We start from the raw sequence: 24,537 nt of genomic DNA on the forward strand, positions 1-24,537 counted from the left end.
TCGGCTGCTTTCAGGAGGAGTTTGAATTCTCTCTCTGTTTTCAACATATACTTTGCTTTCCTATTCAGTCCTGAAGCTGGGCTCCAGTGGAGACCTGGAGCAGCACAGACATTATAAAATACTTCTGCTTTGCCTTTTCTGTGACTACCCCATGAATGCATTAACATTTTAGCATTTTTGCTGCATTATGGCAACACAGAAGTGCTGATGGCACTTAAAATTGGTCCCAAGTAACTAATGAAGTTATTGTATGTTGCCATGGTATGCAAATTAGATTTGCAGCACAAACCCTGTATATTTAGCCAATTGTGTTGTTTCTTCTAAAATGAAGCCATACATTCCAACTTTTAAATAAATAGAATGAAAAATATAAGTTAAGGGGAGAAAAAGCAAAATATCACCTAATGAAACAAGTTGATCACAGTTTATTGTGTATGGTTTAATTATGAAAAGCACATTCTTTCAAACAACGCAGTACATTCTAAAACTGAATAGATATAGATGTTAATTGTCTTCTCCATTACAAAGACAGAGCTAATGCCAGGGATTTGAGACAAATAGCACTTAACCTCCTGAACCCCAGATGAAGAGGGAGATAGATGTTTGCTTTTGATCATTCCGGTCTTTTCATGATCTGAATCAATAAGTAGCCCTTATAGCTTTGAGTCATGTTTCTAATTAGTCAGCCTCTTGGGCCTGGTTTACAAAATAAAATATAAATCAACGCACATTTGTAAATTCCAACAAGGATTCTGGGCCAATGCCATCTCAGTAAAATAATTAAAATGCCATCAGCCTGTTAACTTGCTCTCATGTCTGCCAAAATATATGTACTGTCAAATGCCAACTCGTATTTGGAGGGGTAAGGAAAAAGGTATTTTGAAGATACGATAGCTGCAATAAATACAACATATAAAATGTGTAAGCCTGAATATAACCAATCAAGGCTTCACTTTTCTTTGTTAGTGCAACATATTGCAGAAAGAGAGTTGATAGGGAATGTTCTTTACTATGAAGATGCATATGATCCAAAAAATACCCAATGAAGCTCACAATTAGCTTCTCTAAGTCAAATGCAGCAGGTAAATTCCACATTACAGAGCAAGCTACATACAGTGCCACATCGGGGCTTGAATTTTAGAAAGGCAACAGTCTCTGTGGGATCCCCCCTCACTGGGAAGCATCCAGGAGACAAATTGTCCATTAGCAATATGATTAATTTTCCCTTCTTTCACTTACTGTTATGCCTCTTGTGTACTTGGACAAATGTGTAAGGACAAATTATCACAAAGAGTCTCTGAAATCCCATCTGCCCCTCTCCGCATTCCCAGCTTTGTGTACACCATGTTGCTTGCTGGTTCCAACAAAAGGCCAGATTCAGGTCTCATTGACACCAGCAAAATGAAGGGAGATAGAAATTAGCACATTTAAAGTGGAAGCCAAATCCCTTCAGCTCCACAGATGCAAAAGAAAGGATTGGAATTTCCGCATGAAGGGTTTTCAGTGAAGGGGTCATCTGGAACAAGTGCCACACATCAAAGATCAATTAATTGAATATGTATAATTATGAGGAAGTGATATAATCACCCAGGACCATCAACAGTACCCAAGACTTGAGAAAGAATCCTTGAGGAAAGAAAAGTGAAAGATAGATAAACATACAAGAAATAAGACAGAAATACAGTTTTTTGGCCAGAATAGATAATGCCAAACTGTGCTGATATTTTAGGGGTTTTGTATGGTAATTGCTGATTAAATGTCCTAAATTTCATTTACCTAACTGTAAGATAATCTACATATGGCCCATATGAGAAACAGTTAAGCTGGAAGAGCTCAGCATTCGTGTAAGAATCATAAATTTACTCAGACACTGACTGGGATGGCAACGGGAAAAGAAAAGGGAAAGTTACTGGTGGAATTCCCACAGCACAAGTCCTAGTATGGAGTGTGCTTAAAATTTTTTGCTAATGACACTAGCACAGATATAAGGATGCCCAAAATGAACTGGGTGCTTCTGACCCCCAACTGGGAAGTACCAGCCTCATGATGGGGATTCAAAACAGTACAAAGGGAAAACAAAAGACTTAAAGACCTGGAGGAGAGGAACAGGATAGTAACACAAGTGGCGCAAAAAACATTACGATTTAGTACAAGGGGGTGAAAAAATTCTTTTTTGGCTCCTCCAAGCTAACAGTCTTAATTCTGTAGTGAAGTTTTAGCAATCATCACCCACAATTTATCCCAGCACTGTTAGTTTTTAAATCAAAGTGAGATAAAGTGCTGAGCAGAGAGATCTGCTGTTCTGTGGCTGCATTTCACCAGGATCAGAAGATTTCACCGGGACCAGAAGAGTCCCTTTCTGGGCTGGGGACAGCATCCCTGTTTTAAGGCCAGGCTGCAGGAGCCCCTGGGACACCTGGCAGGAAGACAGGCGCTGGTGCTCCCACGGCAAGCAGTCCTGCGTGGGCTGCTGAGCTGCTTCCAGCAAGAACCAAAGGTGATGATTCTAATACACTACCCAAATACTCAGTGAGCTTTCTTTTTGGAAGACTTTCCTTTTTTCTTTTTGGCAAATCATTCTTTTCTCTGCAGTAACGCTGCAGCTTTGATCCGAGAGCCCTGGGGTGTGAGATCTGGGAGCACTGGGAGGATCCACGGAATTGTCAGAGTTGGAAGGGACCTCTAGAGATTATCTAGTCCAACCCCCCCTGCTAAAGCAGGATTGCCTATAACATATTCCTCAGGACTGCATCAAGGCGGGTCTTGAAGATCTCCAGAGAAGGGGGCTCCACGACCTCCCTGGGCAGCCAACCAGTTCCAGGGCTCTGGCACCCTCACCGGAAAGAAGTTCTTCCTCATATTTGAGTGGAACTTCCCATGTTCCAGCTTGTGCCCGTTGCCCCTCGTCCTGTCACTGGAAACCACTGAAAAGAGTCTGGCTCCATCCTCCTTCAACCCACCCTTTAGGTACTTGTAAACATAGATAAGGTCTCCCCTCAGCCTTCTCTTCTCCAGGCTAAAGAGCCCCAGCTCTCTCAGCCTTTCGTCATAAGGGAGGTGCTCCAATCCCTTAATCATCTTAGTTGTCCTACGTTGGACTCTCTCCAGTAGTTCCCTGTCTCTTTTGAACTGGGGAGCCCAGAACTGGACGCAGTATTCCAGTTGTGGCCTCACCAGTGCAGAGTAGAGGGGGAGAATGACCTCCCTCCACCTACTGGCCACACTCTTCCCTATACAGTCCAGGATCCCATTGGCCCTCTTGGCAACAAGGGCACATCGCTGGCTCATGGATTCGGACAGCACAACCCTCAAAATCCCCTCCCTGCTCAGAGCACCTTCAGCGCTGGTCCTGAATGGGATTTACCAGGTCACCTGGTCAGGATGCACAGCAATGGGGAATGCAGGGGATGAAGAGAGACACGCTCTTGCTGGAGGTTACACTTGTTTCAACAATTGCCCTTCTAACTCTTCATGGGTGTTTTTGGACACAGAGGCTCACAAAGGATTTCAGTCAGGTGCCTGTTTACCATCAGTTTTAAAAAATAATTGTAGTAGTGTTTACCAATGAAATCAAGTAGCTTTACGCTGGCAGTAGAAGGCTGGGGAGTTTTGAGACAGAAGCTCTGATTTTGTCCATGCTGATTATCAAGGAATCAGGGACTGTGTGGCTACATTTTGTCACCCTGGCATTGAGGCCCATGAGAAGTGACAGAACAGTCACCGTTTGGAAGACAGGTAGGTGAGGACGTGCTTGAAAAACAGCATCCCTTATTTAGACAACTCCAACCTGAGCAAAAGCCCAGGCTGGAAATTGTTAATATTTCATGTGTATCAGCTTAGTTCACTCCTGTTAATTCACATGTCCTTCCACACTAAGAAGCTTAAGAATTTGTCACCATTTATTTGTTTCTAGAGAACAGTTTTGTAAGCACACTAAGAGCAAGAGTACAGTGATGAGTTTCTGGGTCTTGGCCTTTGGTGGACTGCGATAAAAACAGTCCTGCTCAATACCTCAGGAAATGATGATATAATCATCTTTATGGATAATACAAAGGACTCATCTCTTTGTTTTGTTGTTCTCCTGCTCTGAACTTAGGAAAAGACACAGAGAACCAGAGGAATGCAAATCACATCTTTTTCCAACTCTGTGGCCTTACTGCCTTTCATAAACAGGCAAAGCAGAGATGTCACCCACTCATCACAGAAAAGGGAAGGCAGTGTATTGCTTAACGGCTAATTGAATAATCAATGTGTTTCATTGCCTTAAAAGACTATAACACTTAGGAGAACTAATGAAATTTATGGCAAGAGGAATCCTTGCAGCACCTCTATGTTGAGGGAACTCAGCCTTCTGTAGAATGAGGCACAAGCGGGTACAGAGGCCGTAGGAGGATTTTGCCTCTCTCATCCTCTACCCATCTATCAGAGTGCTGCTTTAATCTCGGTTTTCTTATTTTTAAATTACTAGGACATAATTTCAAAGGCTCCTAATTTCCTCTGCTGCAATTTTCTGCAAATACGAATGATTGTATATATTTACTAATTATCATTGTCTACAACAATCATTTCAACAACTAATTGCTCTTATGCATCTACAATTAAATTCAGTTTCAAAACTTGGAGGCTGCTGATGTTATACGAACAGAACAGAAACAAAAATTAGAAGCCCGTCAGTCCATTGTTTTTTCAGTTTTACTTGTGGGCAATCTCAACTGGCACGAATGGACACCCTGCTGATTCCTTGGGGACAAGAAGTTGTAAGTAATAAGAAGACAAAACTGTCATTTGAGTTATACTTCTTATTTGTAAGAGTGGTAGAGTGGGTTAAACCATCTGACACAGGACAATGATCACTACTAGGCTGAAAACAAACATGGGATCATGTAAAACCAACAAGAGAATAAGCTCTCTACAGAAGAAGGATGGGTTACAACGTATTTTACATCAATGTTAAAGTGAACATATTCAGCCAGAAGAAACAGAGAAATCAGGCCTATGTACTGCAGCTACATTTCATATTTATTTTTATACTAGTGATAAGCACAGATTTAAATAAATATCAAATACTGGCAACACCCAAAGCAATTGGATTTCTTCTTGAGAAGAGGCCGTGTTCCGGTCTTTTACTTAATGGAGTATGCTGGGCAGAGACTTTAGGCCACCCCTGCATGGTGGAATATCATTAAATGCCAAATTCTAAAAATCACAGACCTTCTAATGACTGCAAAAATCTTTATTCCATGGCTGTAGTTGCATATGAAATTTTCTCTCACTGTAGGCACAAAATTTTCAGTACAGTTGTGTATGTCTTTGTATCTTATTCCTAAAGATAGTGCAGTCTAGCTTGAGGCTAAGTTTTTCAAAACAGTAAAATCACTTCCCATTAAAAAATGTATTTTTAAATGTGATTAAGCAGTATGGCAATAAGCAAACAAGAATATGACGTAAATACAAATATACTAAGTGCAAAATATTCAAAAGGCACATACATACCTTAGGATCTTAATGCATTTCTTTGGGGTTGGTTTGTTTGTTTGTTTTTTCTTAAGTACCTTAAGAAAAACTGCCCCAGTCTCTGGGAAATTACATTTAGCCACTAAATTCTTTGTGATGTTTAGAAGAAAAGATAGCGAGGTGGCAAGAGCACTGCAAACGCTTGGACAAATTTCTTAGATGTTAATAAAAGTTTTGTTGAACAGCTACCAAATTATTCCTGCCACACAGCCAGAGTATCGGCAGTGCTGGGAGGGCACAGCGAATGTATGGGGATTGCACCTTAAGGATGGCTCTTCTGCCTTCAGGCATCCAGACATGACCGTAACCCTGCTGTCGCTTTCAGCCCTGACCTCTTCATGGTACGAAGGTGAGGTTTCTGGTGGCCAGGAACCTCAAGCAGGGGAGCGCATTCGTACTTCGGAGCTCAGCCTCTCATCTGCTCCCCTTTTGCCGGCTGCAACAAGCCTGAAGCCCCCTCTGCTCATCACACAGGGGAGACCTTGAGGCCAATGTCAGTGGTTGCTACAGGGCCTGGTCCTACCACGCTTGTCCTTGGGAGCAGCCTCGTACATTTTTTTTATAAACGCTTTTATTCCTAGTGGCTAAACTTCCATCATTTGCCTTGGAGTGAAAAGCAAAACTCTAGCATACCACAAGACACGTGTTTCAGTCTTCAGCAGATGCAGATAGCAGCACAGAATTCTCAGATTGGGCTGGAGAAATTCTTTGATACTTTAAAATAATTAAAATGGTCTGACATGCAAATGTCAAAATGGAAGAAATTTAGCAGAAAATTGAGGAGAAATGGCCAGATCTTCCTATTATCACTTGCTGTACATCTCAAAAGACAGCTGATTCCTGGCTCAGTATGGGTTCCAGCATTCAGTGATTTATTGGGTAATTCAGCATTTGCCAGTATGTCTTTTGCTAATTAAATGCATTGCACTCTATTCAGAAATGTCACAATTGATTTGTCTTCTGCAAGCACTGACTTTATTTCAATCTTCTAAAAAAGATTTTATGAGCCCCAGATAACTTATCCTGGCACATTCATCTCCCAGGGCAGCTTCTGAATCTGAGGACAGTATGGGAAGAAACCAACAGTGAACATCCAATATAAACATCTTCTTTGGACAGCTTATTTATCTGATATGTGCTGTATATCCAGAAGTAAGTACCCTATATGGTGAAATTACAAGCTGCTCCATTGATGTATAAAAACACTCGAACATGACAGAAGTTTATATACAATATTGGCAGATTTTATTGCTTGATAGGCTGAGCCAAAGAGCCATGAGGCTGGAGAATGCTGTAATCTGTACAAGGTGTTTATTTACAAGTGGTTTTGTGACCGAATTCGTCTATTAACTCAATTGCATCAAGAGGAAATGAGTATAACATAGCTCACCCTAAATATAAGATGCCAAAGCATGCTTAGTATAATATTCAGAGGCTGAGGACTGTTCTGTCATTTTAATTTGGTTCTTTTCCCCCACACATTATGCATAACTGAATGCTGAGGGTGAATTGCAGCATTTTGCTACTCAGTCATGGAAAACAGAGTTACAGTGTACAGTAAAAAAATGCTTTGTTCTGAGAAAGTACAATTCTTCACACAAAATTGCGGCTGAAGCTTAATCAGAATTGAAAATCTGTGATACAAGACAAGAAATACTAATTTTCATGTGACACAGGAGGAAAAAAATTACCTGTTTTAAGGCAGGGAATGACTATTCAGAGAGGTGGCAGGAGGGTCAACAACACAAATGTTTTAAGTAGAGTATTTTATCAGAAAACAATAGTTTTCTGTTACTTCTGTCCCAGACCTTTTACTTAGACCCTTAGAAATTTTTGCCAAGAGGAAACTTGCTGCCTTGATGAGAAACTTTCCAGAATAGGCTTGAATCAGTTAAGCACAGTCTGAATTTGTCATTTGTCACATTAGCAACCGAATGTTGCATTTGTAGCAGTTTGGTGTGTATAACAGAGGGAGGACACTGTGTCTATTTTTGCTGCACAGGCTTCTGCTGCTGAGCCCCAACCAAGGATACCTACCATAAGTGGCTGTCTGAGATACTGCCGCAATGATGACATTTAACTGGATGACAGTGATTCACACAGTTTACTCCCTCGTGTCAGACAGTGACTCTCCACACACTTTCTGAAGAAAAGCCGTTGCAGTCGCCATGAATGTGATCACTTGGCCATGGCCATTCCTCTCGTGAAAACACGGATGAGGGTTGAGTAGAACTGGACTGTTGGTTTGAGGTTCCTGTCCATTTATAAATCTTTGTTGTCTCCTCTTCACTGGCTTGTATGGGAAAGTGAGGAAACAGTGTAAGAACAGGGACAGGAAAGAAACTCTTGGGTCCTTTATTCTGCAACTCCAGATAGTTGTACTATACACTTCTCATAAACTCAAGTTCTGACTGCTGAAACTACCTCTTTGATGAGGCTGTTCCAGGATCTCACCACTTCAACAATTAAAAATGCTTTTTTGCTAATTTCCATCTCAGAATATATGTTTATTTGTTCAGTTCTTATTTGATTCTTGCTTAAATAGCTCTTCTATATTCTGAGTACATATGTCCTTTATGCATTTATAGAGCACAATCACATGCTCTCCCAGCTTCCACCCAGGCAGTCTGCTAAGCTCTACCAACCAAATGTTTTAAGTTCCATTCCTCTGGTCATCCTTGCTCCCTGCATCAATTCAAATTTGAACTCATCTTCCTAGCATGCAGATAGCCAGAGCTATTTCCTAGAATCTATATTGTGCAATGACTTTTACGCTTTCCTCTTCTTTTCTGAAAAGGCTTTGTATGCTGTGTTAGTATCAAATTTGTGTTTTTCATAATCACATGGTAATTATTGTTTACAGCCACTGTCATTGAGTAACACATCCTGATTTTCTTCTCCTTTTCATTTCAAACCAATGAATTCCCAATTTACCCCAAAAGATCGTGTTACTCTTCCTTAAGTGCAATTACATTTTACCCAATTTTCTATTACCTAATCTTAATGATATTCTGATTTGTTGCTCTACACTATTTTCTGGTGCAACAGTGGTCTCACTTTTTAGGATGGTGTCATACATAACAAGAAAAGCTATAAGGTAGGAATATTGCCTACTTATTAACATTAAGACATTTGTTAGTAGAGAAAGCAAATCCTAGCAAGGGATTCCTTTTTCTATATTCAGAATGTATTACATATAAAATGCAAATATGCCATTTACACGAAAGAAGGGAAAATTACATACCAGAAGACATCTTTGCTGCAACCGTATTTTAGTACTGCTTTATTTTTCCATGTTGCTGATAAAGAAGGATGCCATGTAACTGTCCATTTACTACTAAAAGGAGCATTTGCTTCTGTAATAAAGGATAAACATTTGTCTCCAGAAGTATTTTGGGATATCACTACTGCAAAAGGCTGAGATTGCTCACAGAAAGGTAGTATTTTCAAGACCACAGTTTTTCATAAATGACTGTTGGAAAGTAAGAATTAGTCGTTTGTCAAAACCTTACAAGCTGGTATTTTAGGGAACAGAAATGAAGGAACAAATCTGGTTAATGAAGAGAATCACATTACATATGGAAACTTAGCTGATTAGTAGTCATGGAATATCCTTCTGTTTCATAAGGAAAACTGCCTTTCAGGTATGCGGTTATGTTTATCCAGAAAGCTCAAACCTAACACAGTGTTTGGTGTTCTGGTAAGTATTGCTTTCAGCTGCAATTGCCAAGCCACTCTTTCAAGTGACCAGTTTTAGGTCACGCGGGGATTCAGTGCTGCAGGGTAACTTCCAGAACACTTGCACCTCTTTTGCCAACCCAAGAAATCATGGACTATTCATGCTTACACAACTGTATCTTTCAACACAAATTTTTACCACCAGGGATCATGTTTTCCCAATTGCAAACTGAGTTTATATCTGACCTGTTTTGTTTGGTAAGTCTTCTGCTTTCACAAACCGGGTAATGGCAAAGATATGGTTGATTGAGATGGCTGAGGGTTGATACCCCTCACCTACTGCATACGCAGTAATGAAGGTCAGTTTAAACGTGACCTCCCTGCAAAAGGCATGGATTTGATGAATGGACCACTCGATGGATCAGGAACTGGCTAGATGGCCACACTCAAAGGGTTGCAGTCAATGGTTCAATGTCCAGTGATGAGTGGCATTCCTCATGGGTCAGTACTGGGACCAGTGCTGTTTAACATCTTTGTTGGAGACATGGAGAGTGGGATTGAGTGCACCCTCAGCAAGTTTGCCAGTGACACCAAGCTGTGTGGTGCAGTTAACACGCTGGAGGGAAGGGATGCCATCCAGAGGGACTTGGACAGGCTTGACAGGTGGGCCAATGCAAACCTCATGAGGTTCAAACAAGCCAAGTGCAGGGTCCTGCACCTGGGACATGGCAATCCCAGGCACAAATACAGGTTGGGCAGAGAGCAGCTCTGGGGAGAAGGACTTGGGGGTGCTCATGGATGAGAAGCTCAACATGAGACGGCAATGTGCACTGGCAGCCCAGAAAGCCAACCACATCCTGGGCTGCATCAAAAGAAGCATGGCCAGCAGGTCACAGGAGGTGATTCTACCCCTCTACTCTGCTCTGGTGAGACCCCACCTGGAATACTGTGTCCAGCTTTGGAGTCCTCAGCACAAGAATCACATGGACCTGTTGGAACGGGTCCAGCGGAGGGCCACAAAGATGATCAGAGGGCTGGAGCACCTCCCCTATGAAGACAGACTGAGAGAGCTGGGGTTGTTCAGCCTGGAGAAGAGAAGGCTCTGGGGAGACCTTATAGCAGCCTTCCAATATCTGAAGGGAGCCTACAGGAGAGATGGGGAGGGACTCTTTTGTCAGGAAGTGTAGTGACAGGACAAGGGGTAATGGTTTTAAACTGAAAAAGGGGAGATTTAGATGAGATCTTAGGAAGAAATTCTTTACTGTGAGGGTGGTGAGGCACTGTAACAGGTTGCCCAGAGAAGCTGTGGATGCCCCATCCCTGGAGGTGTTTAAGGCCAGGCTGGATGGGGCTTTGAGCAACCTGCTCTAGTGGGAGGTGTCCCTGCCCAGGGCAGGGGGATTGGAACTACATGATCTTTAAGGTTCCTTCCACCCTGAACCATTCCGTGATTATATAACAGTGTCACTTCTTGGTCTGCCCATGGTACAGGTCAGCACTCCCAATGGGAGGGACTGCTCGTGTCTCAGTCTCTGAAGAAAGAACATCCTCATAGATCCTACTGTATGAGACTTTTCTCATTTCTTTTAAGTTTAACTTCTTGTTTGAGACTATTACATTGCATACAGGGGGAAAAAAGTGGGGCTTAGTCCAATTAAATATTCTAATCAGAAGGTAGAGTGAAAATGTACAGTTTATGCCTGGAAGATAGAAGCAATGAATCTCGATTTCCCTGAGCACCTCCTAATGGGACAGTTGCTAATGTAGCTGCTTTTTCTTCTACGAATGCAAAGCTGATGCACTTTACAAATACTTCCCATTCGCTTTCCTGCCAATTCATTCCCATTGGAGTCATTGGCAAAAGTCCCATTGATCACACAGACAGCATGATCAATGTCTCCTGTACCTGATGTTTGTCTTTCTTTTTAGGGGATATTTGGCTGACTTTCATCTTACTAGCACACTTGTTCAGCCTACTTCACGGAATCATGGAATCACAGAATTGTCAGAGTTGGAAGGGACCTCTAGAGATCACCTAGTCCAACTCCCCTGCCAAAGCAGGGTTGCCCAGAGCACATCACTCAGGACTGCATCCAGGTGGGTCTTGAAGATCTCCAGAGAAGGGGACTCCACGACCTCCCTGGGCAGCCTGTTCCAGGGCTCTGGCACCCTCACCGGAAAGAAGTTTCACCTCATATTTGAATGGAACTTCCCATGTTCCAGCTTGTGCCCGTTGCCCCTCGTCCTGTCACTGGGAACCACTGAAAAGAGTCCAGCTCCATCATCCTTCAACCCACCCTTTAGGTACTTGTAAACATAGATAAGGTCTCCCCTCAGCCTTCTCTTCTCCAGGCTAAAGAGCCCCAGCTCTCTCAGCCTTTCGTCATAAGGGAGGTGCTCCAATCCCTTAATCATCTTAGTTGTCCTACGTTGGACTCTGTCCAGTAGTTCCCTGTCTCTCTTGAACTGGGGAGTCCCGAACTGGATGCAGTATTCCAGTATTCAATATTCAAGTATTCATACTTGAAGGGCTTCCCTTCATGGCACTGTCACAAATGAGGATGATCATTTAACAGGGGTAAGCAAAACCTTCAAGTCTTTCCAGGCATACATCTAGAGAAAGAGGTAGCTAGAGAGGTGATAGTGTGCATATCAGCTGGTATTTAGATTAAAAGGTAGTAGAAAGGTCTTGGTGGGGAGGAAAGTCTAGTGGATGACTTGCAGGACACATGCATCAAAGAAAAGCCTTTTCCTACACCCCTAGGATACACATGCACCACAGAGAAGCTGTGTGTTAGAGCACTCCAGAGGTCCACATACACAGCACTGCTAGCTCAAGTCCTGGGAGAAGATTGCCCTTCCTTCCCAGCTATGGGATTGCTCTTCTCAGAGAGGTCGTAACATGCTATTGTGGGCAGTACAGATATGTTTCTCTTCTCTTCCTTCCCACGCGATTTACTCTTCTCAGCCAGGAAACAAATGAACTGCTCTTTCTGCATTTCTGCATCTTATTTTTGCATTCCCTGCCTCTTTGGCATGTCCCAGCAGCCCCAGTCCTGAGCGCAGTTCCCCAAGACAGGTTGCAGTGTGCTGTCCTGAGCACATTTCTCTCCGAGAGAGTGAATTTTCAGTGGTAAGAAAAAAATACTGAAGGCAGAGAAGGATTCTCTGTAGGACTGTGCAGGACTGTTCTGCCCTTATATTTATTTGGACCTCTGTCAAATAAAAGCAAGCATTTGCTGTCTGAGCTGGGTCCTCTCACTATGGCAACAAACGCAGAGTTTAGAGAGCTGGAGCACCTGGAAGGGAAAACAGGCTACCAAGACATCACGTAGTCGGGACAGTGTCCCTGAGCCTGCATTTAATGACTCCTTGACGCCCCCCGTCTCAGAGGAACTGATGCTGGATCCCACGCGGCGCGGTGCTCCCCCAGCCTCCTCTCCAGCCTCCCACGCAGCCTCAGCCCCAGTGCCAGGCAGCCTCCCGCCTCCGCTGAGTCAGCACGTTCGCCGCCCCAACGGTGCAGCCCGTTTGCCCCAGCCAACACCGAGCCCCTCCGTGCTCCCCATCTTCCCCAGGGCTTCTGAGGAGAAAGAAGGCAAAAGACCCTTCTCTTCTCAGTCATTCTTGGAAGGCATTTGTCCCACAGAAGAAGAAAGACTATGTGTCTTTCATTTGCAATTAAAATACAGTTCTTAAGTGCCACATTTTAACACAGAAGTAAAATAAACAATAAGTCAACAAAAGCATAGTTTGTTAGTTGAGATAAAACTGCTAAATTCTGCCTTTGCTGCTCGCTTTCTGGAATATGACAGAATCCAGTCAGTCCCTGGGTGCCAAGGATTCAAATAAAAAATACATACATGAAAACAGACAGTTCCTTCTAGCAGAAAGCCAGGATATGTGCATGATAAGCTCTAGAATAGATATTACTCAGTAGCTGCATCTGCTGAAAGCCTGGATCTTTCCCCGGAATCTGTCATCTTACCTTCAAGCCATAAGCTGAACCGGGGAGTTTCTGCGAGCTCCTATCTGCCTTGAGGGTAAAGGTGACCACAGGCGCTCGTGAGAGCTGAGACAGCCATGTACAACTAAAACACTGAAAAAAATAGTAGCCCTATTGCCAGAAAAGCACCAGCAATAGAATAATTTGTGTTTCTGGTGTATGGATGACCTATTTCACTGAGTTTACTTAAATTAGCTGTACCTCTCCAAACGTGCTGTGCTTAGTCGTATCCTGCTTCCTGATCAGCTTGTAGTATGAGAAACTCCATGTAGAAAACAGCAAGTGGATGGCTTTGTCCTCGGCAAGGGCCAAGGTTGTTGGAAGTGGCCTCAAAAGGCATTGAGGAAACTTGCTGTTTCCCTGAAGACTACATGTGTTTCCCCTCTCAGTTCTTCCTCTGTCTGCTGTTCCTTTGCTGGTGGAAATGCTCCAGACCAAATTTCCGCACCTGTTACTCCCATAAAACACCATAAATACCTGCTCTTGGTGTGAGCGTGAGTATTCACAGCGGCAGGAGCCTGCAGAGTCTCAACCCTGGTTGAGAAGATGTCCACTCTAATTGATAGATGGGGTGATTACAACCAGCAGCACTACCCAAAGGAAGGAAAAAAAAAAAAGCGGTGAAGTGCTGACAACATCCTGCAGTCAAGTGGCAACCCAGTTGCAGAATATCAGTCTTACTTGCTAATTGCTGTGATTTGGTTTGGAGACAGGAGGAGGTCAGCAAGAAAGCAATTTGTTTTTTTCAGTGGAAAATAAAAGCACTTCTGGAGCATAATCCAGAAAATTCTTTTGAGTACACACCTGGGCAAGGTCAGGCCCTAAACCACATCTTTTTATTTGAAAAATAATTTTAATGGAGGAAGGATACTGTGCCAAGTGTGAAAATCCCTCTTTAGAGTTGCCTGTGACTGAAGTTTGAATGAGAATTAACCCTTGAATTTTGGAGAGCAGAAAGTGGAAAATGCATTGGCAAGCGAGACATCTGTTTCTCTCTGGCAGGGAGTACAGTGACAAGCAGGAAGGACAGAAGAGATGGTCAGATGTTGCCTAGAAATAAAAACAAAATGCTTTTTGCAGGAAGCACAGAGAAATGAGTCAAACTGAGGGAATTAAGGGGAAGATTCAGAAAACAGATCACACACACTAAAAGAAAAAACTCAGAAGCTACTGATGCTTTAGAAGGAAGAGGGAAAAACAAACAAGCAGGGAAGAAGGACCTAAAAATTTACTGTGGTCCATGAGAAGAAAATAACTGGCCTTTTAGTAGAAACCGATCACTCAAACAGTCCATAGGTAAGAGAGGTCGTAAGACAGGTCTCTATGTCTTGCCACATCCTCAGCTGCCCTCGGGAAATCAGTATGTGTCAACTGAAATGACACCAGTGGAGTTCCTGGACCAAAGATTTCAAATGACCATGATTAGCTGGCTGTCAATAGCAGCTGTGTAACTGAAGTAAAATCCTTTCTAAAGGGAAGTGGCACATGTATCATCAAAACCAAATTACAACGAAACCCAAAAGGCGGAGGAATAATCCATGTTGACTCAGCGATGTTGAGAGATACAACTCATAACTGGAGTCCTGTTTTTCAAATCGGGAAGAAAAATATTTAGACCCAGAACCTGGGAACCCTCCTGGCTTTGAGTGTGAGCAACACTTGTGTGAAGCTGGGCCACCTGATCACATCCCACTTGAATTACAGTGACAATTAGTCACACCAGCAACAGTCCCTTGTTTCCTGTGTCACACTGCTATCACTAAGCATGCACAAATGTCTTTCAGCAATTAAATTGCAACTTTTCCTTTGAAATGCCTTCTTAGAAGGAAATGAGGCTGGAATGTGGGATATCAACCAACATACTCAGCAAAGGAAACCTCCTGCTCTCGTTGGAGAGCAAATGGTGAAATATGATAAAAAGTAAGAGAGCTGCAGCAAGTGAGGTGAGGGTTGATTAAGCGCACTTATTTTGGGGACAACACTTAGAAACAAATCTGATCTCCATGGCAAGCTCCTGTAAAAAGTCTGCCAAAGCATGGTCATTAAATGGGACTTCAGTGGCACTTTCTGCTGCCTAGAATGACCCTAGTGAAGGTGGCTACTCCAGTTTGGGCTTCCAGAGCACAGCAGCATCAAATTCACTTCACCTTGCATTGCTCAGTCAGTATTGCACACGGTGTTAGCAATGATTACTTTTCCTCAGTACAGAAAGTCTAACAAAAGTCTGCTAAGGACAATGACAAGAGAGAAAAATTTTCTTCTCCCGTTGCTCGTACACTCCTCTTGGGCAGCAGATGGACCTACATGTCAGTAAGACCATGGGTTAGAAGGCAGACTGCATCGCATGGGAACTTCATGTAATTAGATCTGTGTGGAGGGAAGGTCCCTTACTGTTAGACTCTGAAAAGTCTAAAAAGAATTTTACTGAACATAAGCACCAAGCAAATGAAATCAAAATGTGGAAATAGTTGTTCTTTTTTATTTTGTCATCCTTTTACTTTGCATGTTATGAAGTCCTTCCTACTCTTTTAAACAGTCCTGCTTTAGAGTATTTGCTGTAGTTACAGACCAGATGGAGTCATTCATTGACAGGCAATACTGTGTAACAAGTGTCCAATAATTAATAATTAACTTGGCATTTCATAATTTGTTATAAAAATCATCATACAGCAATTTACTGCAATTATGAATCCAACAGGCAATTCCAGATGTCTGCTATAGCTTGGCATCAGTTCATGCTCTTAATGTACTTATGGTACAGCATTTTCATTTTAAAAAAGAGCTCTAGCAAAACTTTACAACTAAAATATACAGAAAAAAATCACCAGTTTTCTTCCCCACACTCAAATGTATTTTATTTTTTCAGTGTCAGTAAAGAGCGTAGATCTTCTGTTGTGAAAGATGATTGAAGTTTTGCGCCTTTCTGATGGAAACCTTCCCACCACTTCTAGAACCATGCAAATTTCTCTGTGCAACAACAGGAGGCTCAAGTTTTATAGTATTTAAGGTAGATGAGGATTTCTGGTCTATGGTCTAGTAAGAAAATCCTCCTAAGAAATATTCCTACTCAGGTACAAAGCTTTTGAGCTACATTGCACAGAATGTACGAATGTGACCTTTTTTTCAGTATGTTTGGTGAGACGCTGACGTCACAGCAGAAACTCTTCTTGAAAGGAACAGTGAGAAATCTGTCCCTGTAACTACCGCGTGACCTTCACATGATTTTATGTATGATACCACTTCATTGGATATTTTGTAGATCGACACATGAACCCACATTTGCACCATGTACATGACCTCTCTTGAGCCTGGAATTATGACCAAAGCATAATTAGAAAGGTAGTCAGCCCATTTCTGCAAATAAAGTGGCCGGGGCCTCTTTCCCATAGCTCCAGTCTGTCACAGAACTAAGAACTAAGGGAGTTTCTGAGACACAGGGGAGTTTCAAATGCTTCTGACCACAGATCCCACGGTACGGCACAACGCAGTAGTACTGAGATGACTCCCAGATTTGATCTTTTCAAAATGATTTTGCACAAGATGAATTCAGAGCTCAGGACAAGTACTCGGAGAAACGGAATGTCTTATTCACCTACAGATGCATGCCATTTCCACTAACCTCGGGTAACTGCATTTTGGCTTATGATCTAACATTATCTATCAGTGCAGTGAAGTATCTGAGAATTTTTCAGACATGAAGGAAAGCAATAGCTAAAATTATGCTTGCAGTTTTCAATGGCAGATTTTTGCATGTTTCGAATATGTCTGTTTACACTAATTAGATATAGTTAACTATACAGTTAATGAAGAAAATACCTACATGGGCACACAGATGCAGGGTCTAATTGCACAAGTCTCCAGGAGAGCTCTGAAAGCACAGGGCAGGTTTGGTTTAGGGCATCAGGACATAGGCTTTCCCCTTTCCAGGACGGATTCTGGCAGAAGTATCTCTGCCACGCCACCACCCCAGGCTTCCCCACAACTGGAGTGGTGGAGAATGAGTGTCCAGGACGCACCTAATACGCAATTTTGTTGTTGAAATATCAAGAACCCTTTGCGATATTTGATGGTGCTTCTTAAAGCTTCACTCTCCGAGTTAAAAAGTTTCATCTAAAAATGTTCGATGTTGGTTTCAAAACCAAAACAAACCAGCACATCTCTCCCTCCGCAACAGCTCTAGCCCTACAGGGAGCTTCTGAGAAAACCTGTGAACGTGATCCAAGGGCTCACAATGACAGAGAAGCTAAATGAGAGCTCAAGCTGTGTGATGACTTCTCTCAAATCCCACACTCCCAGGAAGGGAGGAGGCCTTACCCCTGCCGCTGGAGGAGCCCCCCCCCCTCCATGCTGCTGGGGAGGAGACAGCCCCTGGGCTGTGCAGAAATGCTCCCCGATGCAGACCAAATCCAGTAGCTCTGTGGGCAGTAGCATCCATCCCAGCTGCTCTCACCCTTGCTTTGATACTTTTAGTAAAAGGAGCTCCCTGAGACAGAAATGTCTCAAATTTTTTTTTGTCATGTCTTGTTTGTAGCCCTGGAAGAGCTTTTTTTTTTTAATAAGCCTCAGTTTCAGCGTATTCCGCCAGTTCAGACAAGCTCTGCAGGCTTTAGATTCCAGTTTTTTCTTAGCCTACAGGCAAATTAGAAATACATGCACATTTTAGGAGCCTAGAAATCTCAGAGGGACACCTAAAGGGAACTGGAACGCTTTCACAGCTAAGTCACACCAAGGGATGTTACCTTTATTCAAATAACCTTTACATAAGTGATCATTTGTACCGCCTGTGAGATGTCAAAGCAGTCGAGATAATCAGCAAAATGTCAATTCTCCTGCTTCCAACAGACTTTGCTACAGACCCCAGCAGAATCTTCTGCCCCTCTGGGGATAGACTTGTCATGCGGCAGAGAGTCAGAAGTGAAGGTGGGGTAGTTAATATCCCAAGCAAGGCGCCTACATTGATCTCCAGTCTACTCCCCTTCGTACTTCTCTCGGGGGGAGTGGATGCAGAAGAGCCTCCCTGAAGACCACTTAGCAGGCAGTCTGTGATTTGAACCACTCCAGGGCTTCTCCATCGGGTTGTTACCGAAGACTAACAACCAACATTTCTCAAGCTGCTCTGCCCTTTTACTTAAGGTTGTTTTGTGCCTGCTAACCAAACTGATATCGCAGTCGTGGCAGATTGATGTCACTTTGCTATATCCCGAGAAAAAGGAGGGAAAAAAAGTGTGTTTCTTCCTTCATAAAGGCCACCATGCAAGAAGTGACCAAGATGAAGTTGCAGTATTCGTTTGCCCAACTGTTCCACACCCTGTCAGACAGGGGCTGTATTTTCTTCTTCTTTAGTGAGGGAGACTGTCCTGTGTGGTGAAAGAGTAATACAGTTATAAACACCATCAAACCTATAAAAGGGGCAGTGAGTGATAAATAATTTACTTTTATTAGAACTGCTGAATCTTATAACAAGTTCAGCAATTGCATGTCATCTAGTCCACAATCATGCCAGAAAAGGGGAATAATTTCAACAGTCTTTTGGTTAGATATATTGAACTGCTGCCCAAGCATTCAACTTAATCCTCTTTTACCCCTTGTCCTTTGAAAGGTGAGGAGGCTGCTATAAAGGTGGGGCCTGCAAAATGCAAAATGGAAACCATTGCAATTTGATTTTTTGGAGAAGATTTTATCATAAATCAATGACAAACTGTCCCTGGAGGATGCTTATATCCTCACCTTCTTTTCAACCCCACTATAAGGTTTATGGTATTTTATATGACCAGAGATACATGAAACTGCTCTGGTTGTCTCTGTCCCCCCCCATATCCCCCCATTAGTGTCTGTGTATATAAAGATATGTATGATCACAAAGGAAACCTGGTGAGGGGGCCGCCATTAGCCCTGCAGTCTGGTTAAGAAGTGACAGCTGAAAGGTCCACTGTGACAAACTAAACAGAAAAAAACCTTTTTTAACACCTCAGGACTGCCGAAAGACCCTGGGAAAGTGGGTGCACTCAAAACTTCCACTCCAGGTTTTCGCAACCAAATGTGAGAACAGCAACAAAGAAACCTCTCCCAACTCTTCTCTTCAAAAAAAAAAAAAAAAAAGCTGGAAATAATTATTTTCGCATGTTGATTCTCGTCTTGATTCCAGGAAAGAAACAGCTTGAGAAGGCACATGCCTCCCATAAAATAACCAAAATTCCAAAACGCTTCTCGCTGTCTGTTCTGTTCCTGGCCTTCTGATCTATGCTAATTGCTAAACTTTTGAGTACGCACTTGAAATTTTCTGTGGGCAATGTGACTCTCTTCAAATAAAAATAGATGCCAGAAATTCTTTTCTAACTGAAATACAGAGAATGACATTTAATGTAAGTGTTTAATCATTATTAATTGCTTTGGTATTCACTGAAATTATGATGGGTTCATTTGAATGTACAGCATCATTTCTGAGAATACTTCGAACGAGTAGGTATACCAGATCAAGTAAAAAAGCATAGTGAAGTCTTCTAGGAATTTTATTTAATCTGTAGAGTGTATGGTGGAGCTGGTTAAAAATTCCAATTATTTGTCATAATATACCCTTAAGGAATAACCCCCACTATTTTACCCTATAAATAGTTTTGTTGAAAATCCGAAGCTAAAAAAATTTTTCAAAGCAAATTTATTTACATCATTCATTTAAAAAATCAGGTTTTATTTTTTAAATAAATTGTTCCAAATAAGCTTCGTGATAAAGTTATATTTTGTATTTTGTTTAGAAAGCCAACCAAAAAAGGAAAGCAGTGAGCTCTAGCCCAGGTAGACGGGCATCAAATTGTCGGGCAAATTACACACAACCTGGTAAGGAATATGGCATCCCACAGCCGTGACAAAAAGGCCACTACAGTGGTTTTTCTTGCAACCCTAGGGAAAACTGTGAGCAATCCTTCCAGCACAGGGGCAGAAAGACTCCAGAGTATACTCAGAGGGCAATTTTCAGTTGTGACCCTTTCTCTATTAAGGTACCTCACTGCAACAGAATCACAGAATCTTCATGCTTGGAAGGGACCTTTGAGATCATCGAGTCCAACCATAAAGAAAAAAAAAAACCCCAAAACAAACCCCAACCCAACAGTCTTGGCCACTAGAGCATGCCCTGAAGTGCCACGTCTACACGTTTCTTAAATACCTCCAGGGATGGCGACTCCACCACCTCCCTGGGCAGGCTGTTCCAGTGCCTGACCACTCTCTCAGTAAAGTAATTCTTCCTAATATCTAATCTAAACCTCCCCTGCCGCAACTGCAGACCATTTCCTCTGGTCCTCTCATTATTCCCTTGGGAGAAGAGGCCAACACCCACCTCTCTACAACCTCCTTTCAGAGAGTTGTAGAAGGTGATGAGGTCTCCCCTCAACCTCCTCTTCTCCAAACTAAACATGCCCAGTTCCCTCAGCCTCTCCTCATAGGACTTCTTCTCTAGACTCCTCACCAGCTTGGTGGCTCTCCTCTGGACACGCTCCAGCAGCTCAATGTCCTTCCTGTAGTGAGGGGCCCAGAACTGAACACAGCACTCGAGGTGAGGCCTCACCAGTGCCCAGTCCAGAGGCACCATCACTGCCCTACTCCTGCTGGCCACACTGTTCCTGATACAGGCCAGGATGCCATTGGCCTTCTTGGCCACCTGGGCACACTGCTGGCTCCTGTTCAGCCAGCTGGCCACCAACACCCCCAGATCCTTTTCTGCCGGGCAGCTCCAGCCACTCTGCCCAAAGCCTGGAGCAACAGGTCAGGACTCTCTCAACCTCTGAACACAGAGGTCTGGTGCAAATTCCTCCACTTTTCTCTTCTCTGAAAAACTGACAAAAACTGGCAGATCTAGTGAACAGAGCAGTTATAGCCACATAGGGCAACACGCAGCCGTTTGTTCACAAGTACACACACAGAGATGCCATACAATTTAGCTTCAGAAGAAAACAAGTTTAAAATGTTATTATTTCTTCCTCTTCTCTCGTAACTAACAATTTCTTCCAGTTTCCTACTCATTACATATACCATGTTTCAGCCATGAATCCTTTAGCTGAACGGGGTCAAACTTTTCAACATTAGACACAAAGTTTACTATGGAGCAATTGACAATGCAATTTTTACTCAGTTTTCATTGCTAAGAATGGCATTGTCTGATAATGGGCACCAAGCAGAAAAGGCAATCAGAGGCTGGGCAAAGAGAAGGAAAATAGTTGTTTTACTTGAAAAACCTATCTTGATGATTGGAAGAGCAATTAATTTTCTTTTTGAAGAAAAGAAGCAGGGCAGGCTTTTATAAACTGCATGACTGTAGCTGCAGGAATTGAGAGCAATGGATGCTAAAAAATCATGAGTTAAAAATAAATGTTTCTGAGACATAATAAATCTATTATATGACAATTTCTATTGTCATGTAAAGGTGAGGGTACAGCTGAAGACATGCGGTGGTGAACATTCAGATATCTATCCCTACATCGTACCTGTGCTACCCATCCTGTCACACCCCCCCCGCACACTGAATACGATACTACAGTAATGCATTTTTCTGTCATATTAATAATTGCACCTTAGCTCTCACGGTCTACATTTACAGTTGGGGAAGCTTAAGCAGAGAGACTCATCTGGCCTTTTACATATAAAAGTTGTTATTTTATCTTAATGCAACAAAAGAATAGCTATGATACTTAATCACATATAATGATTACTTAGAAACAGGCAGAGATTCAAATAGCAAAATGTATATATTCTTTTACAAGATATAGAAATGTTCCGCTCTGCCGGCTTACGGCAGCTGAAGGAACAAGCATAATGACATTTTCAAGCAAGAAGAAAGAAATCTGGCTTATTTGTAGAAGCAAGGTAAAAGGTGACGGGAGATGTGAATTCTCTTTCTCAAATTAGAGAAAACATTTGAAAATACATGCCTTGAACTCTCTACTTTTACATTTGCTGATGGAATTCCTGATAGAATTAGAGTCCTGCTACTAGACTCCAAAAGATCAATATCGGAGTTGGTAGGAATTTTTCTGGTAAGATAGCTTTCTGTCACAAATACGTCAACTGCTCAAAACCAAAAGTCTGCACAAAAAAATAGATGTGCTTCAATAAAGATGACTATGCTGGGGGAGAAAGACAAAAAAAAAGAAAAAAAAAAAGATTCAGAGCAAATATTTGCATCCTAGCCTTTTCTTTTAGATGAGCGGCCAAAATATTGTGTTTTCAGTCATTCTGAGGTGATCAAGACCAGAACTAGAATTGCAAAGGAAGAATGGGCTGTGCCCCCCCTAATTTTACATGATGTGACTTGTGTTTTTGAACCTGAGACAAGGAATAAGCTTCCCCTTTCCCGGACCCATTGACATAACATTTATGTCTGTCCTGAATGAGAACTAGTCTATTTGATTTTCTCATTTCTCCAGTTTGAAGACAGGTGAACATACTTGGGTTCATCCCCATGTGGAATGGGCAATCAAGAAAAGTTTTCCAAGGAAGCTGAAAAACATTTCTTATTTCGACTTAATTAATATTACTGGGGGCTGCAGAGACACTTTCAGAGCCTTAAAAAGGTATTAAAAAAATGTCCTTTCACAGCTAAATGCTTGATAGCAAGATAGGTACCTTCACAACTAAAAACATCAGCAAAACCATGGCTAAAAGTGTTTCAAATTCAGTTCTATAAAGTGTTAAACTGCAAACTGTATGAATCCATCTTTAATAGCCAACAGCTTGCTATCTAACTTCGTACCTTCTGGCACATTGACACAGACACATAGTTAAAACAAGGCATTTTAAGGTATCATGCAATTTTTTCAAGGCACCAATGAAATTTAATTCCCTTTTACAACCGGAACTTTCCGCAGTGGTGATAGCAGCAGTTATATGGTCTTCACAGACATTAAGAATGTGAACAATTATTACTGAGGGAGCCATTGAAAATGCAGTTGTAAAGCAACAAACATGTCTGAAGCCTTTTAATGCAGTTAGATGTGACGCTGAGGAACAAATATCTAGATGTTACAGAGAGAGGTGCAAGTTGGATGATTTAGGCGCAGAAACTGAGGGATATTCAATTGTGGGGCTGTTCAAAAGGCAGTGTTTATCACACAGAAAAATGAGCTGTGATTTGTACCACCACATTAAACATAGATGAGGCAGAAAAATTCCCCAAATTCTTAACAGTTTTCCTCATTTTAAAATTAGTCCCTTAAAGGTGATGTTATTTTTTTAAGAAAATCTCCCCTGTTCAGCAATACTAAGTGGATCTGTAATTGTTCATCAAGCTGCTGTCAGAGGCTCTGGGCTTTCAGAGAAAGCCAAGAGGGGAAGAAACTGGGGAGAAATTTAAGAGGAAGGAATGAAAAGAAGAAAGGAGGGGGCTTCATGTACGTAAATATAGATAGATATATAACAAAAAAGAATAAATGGTGACCAGCTACCCCCAGGGTGTTCAGCCTCCTGAGCTGGAAGATAAGGATGGAGAGCAGAACAACCCCTCCATAATCCAGGAGGAAGTAGTTAATGATTTGCTTATGCACCTAGACACGCATAAGTCTATAGGGGTGGATGAGTCCACCCTCAGTAAGTTTGCAGATGACACCAAACTAGGTGGGAGTGTTGATCTACTTGAGGGTCAGAAGGCTCTACAGAGGGATCTGGACAGGTTGGATCAATGGGCCAAGGCCAATGGGATGAGGTTTAATAAGGCCAAGTTCCGGGTCCTGCATTTCGGTCACAACAACCCCAGGCAACGCTACAGGCTTGGGGCAGAGTGGCTGGAGCTGCCCGGCAGAAAAGGACCTGGGGGTGTTGGTGGCCAGCCGGCTGAACAGGAGCCAGCAGTGTGCCCAGGTGGCCAAGAAGGCCAATGGCATCCTGGCCTGTATCAGGAACAGCGTGGCCAGCAGGAGTAGGGCAGTGATGGTGCCTCTGGACTGGGCACTGGTGAGGCCTCACCTCGAGTGCTGTGTTCAGTTCTGGGCCCCTCACTACAGGAAGGACATTGAGCTGCTGGAGCGTGTCCAGAGGAGAGCCACCAAGCTGGTGAGGAGTCTAGAGAAGAAGTCCTATGAGGAGAGGCTGAGGGAACTGGGCATGTTTAGTTTGGAGAAGAGGAGGTTGAGGGGAGACCTCATCACCTTCTACAACTCTCTGAAAGGAGGTTGTAGAGAGGTGGGTGTTGGCCTCTTCTCCCAAGGTAATAATGAGAGGACCAGAGGAAATGGTCTGCAGTTGCGGCAGGGGAGGTTTAGATTAGATATTAGGAAGAATTACTTTACTGAGAGAGTGGTCAGGCACTGGAACAGCCTGCCCAGGGAGGTGGTGGAGTCGCCATCCCTGGAGGT

The sequence above is a fragment of the Numenius arquata genome, chromosome 12 (assembly GCF_964106895.1).
Source record: "Numenius arquata chromosome 12, bNumArq3.hap1.1, whole genome shotgun sequence".
NCBI classification, from domain to species: Eukaryota; Metazoa; Chordata; class Aves; order Charadriiformes; family Scolopacidae; genus Numenius; species Numenius arquata.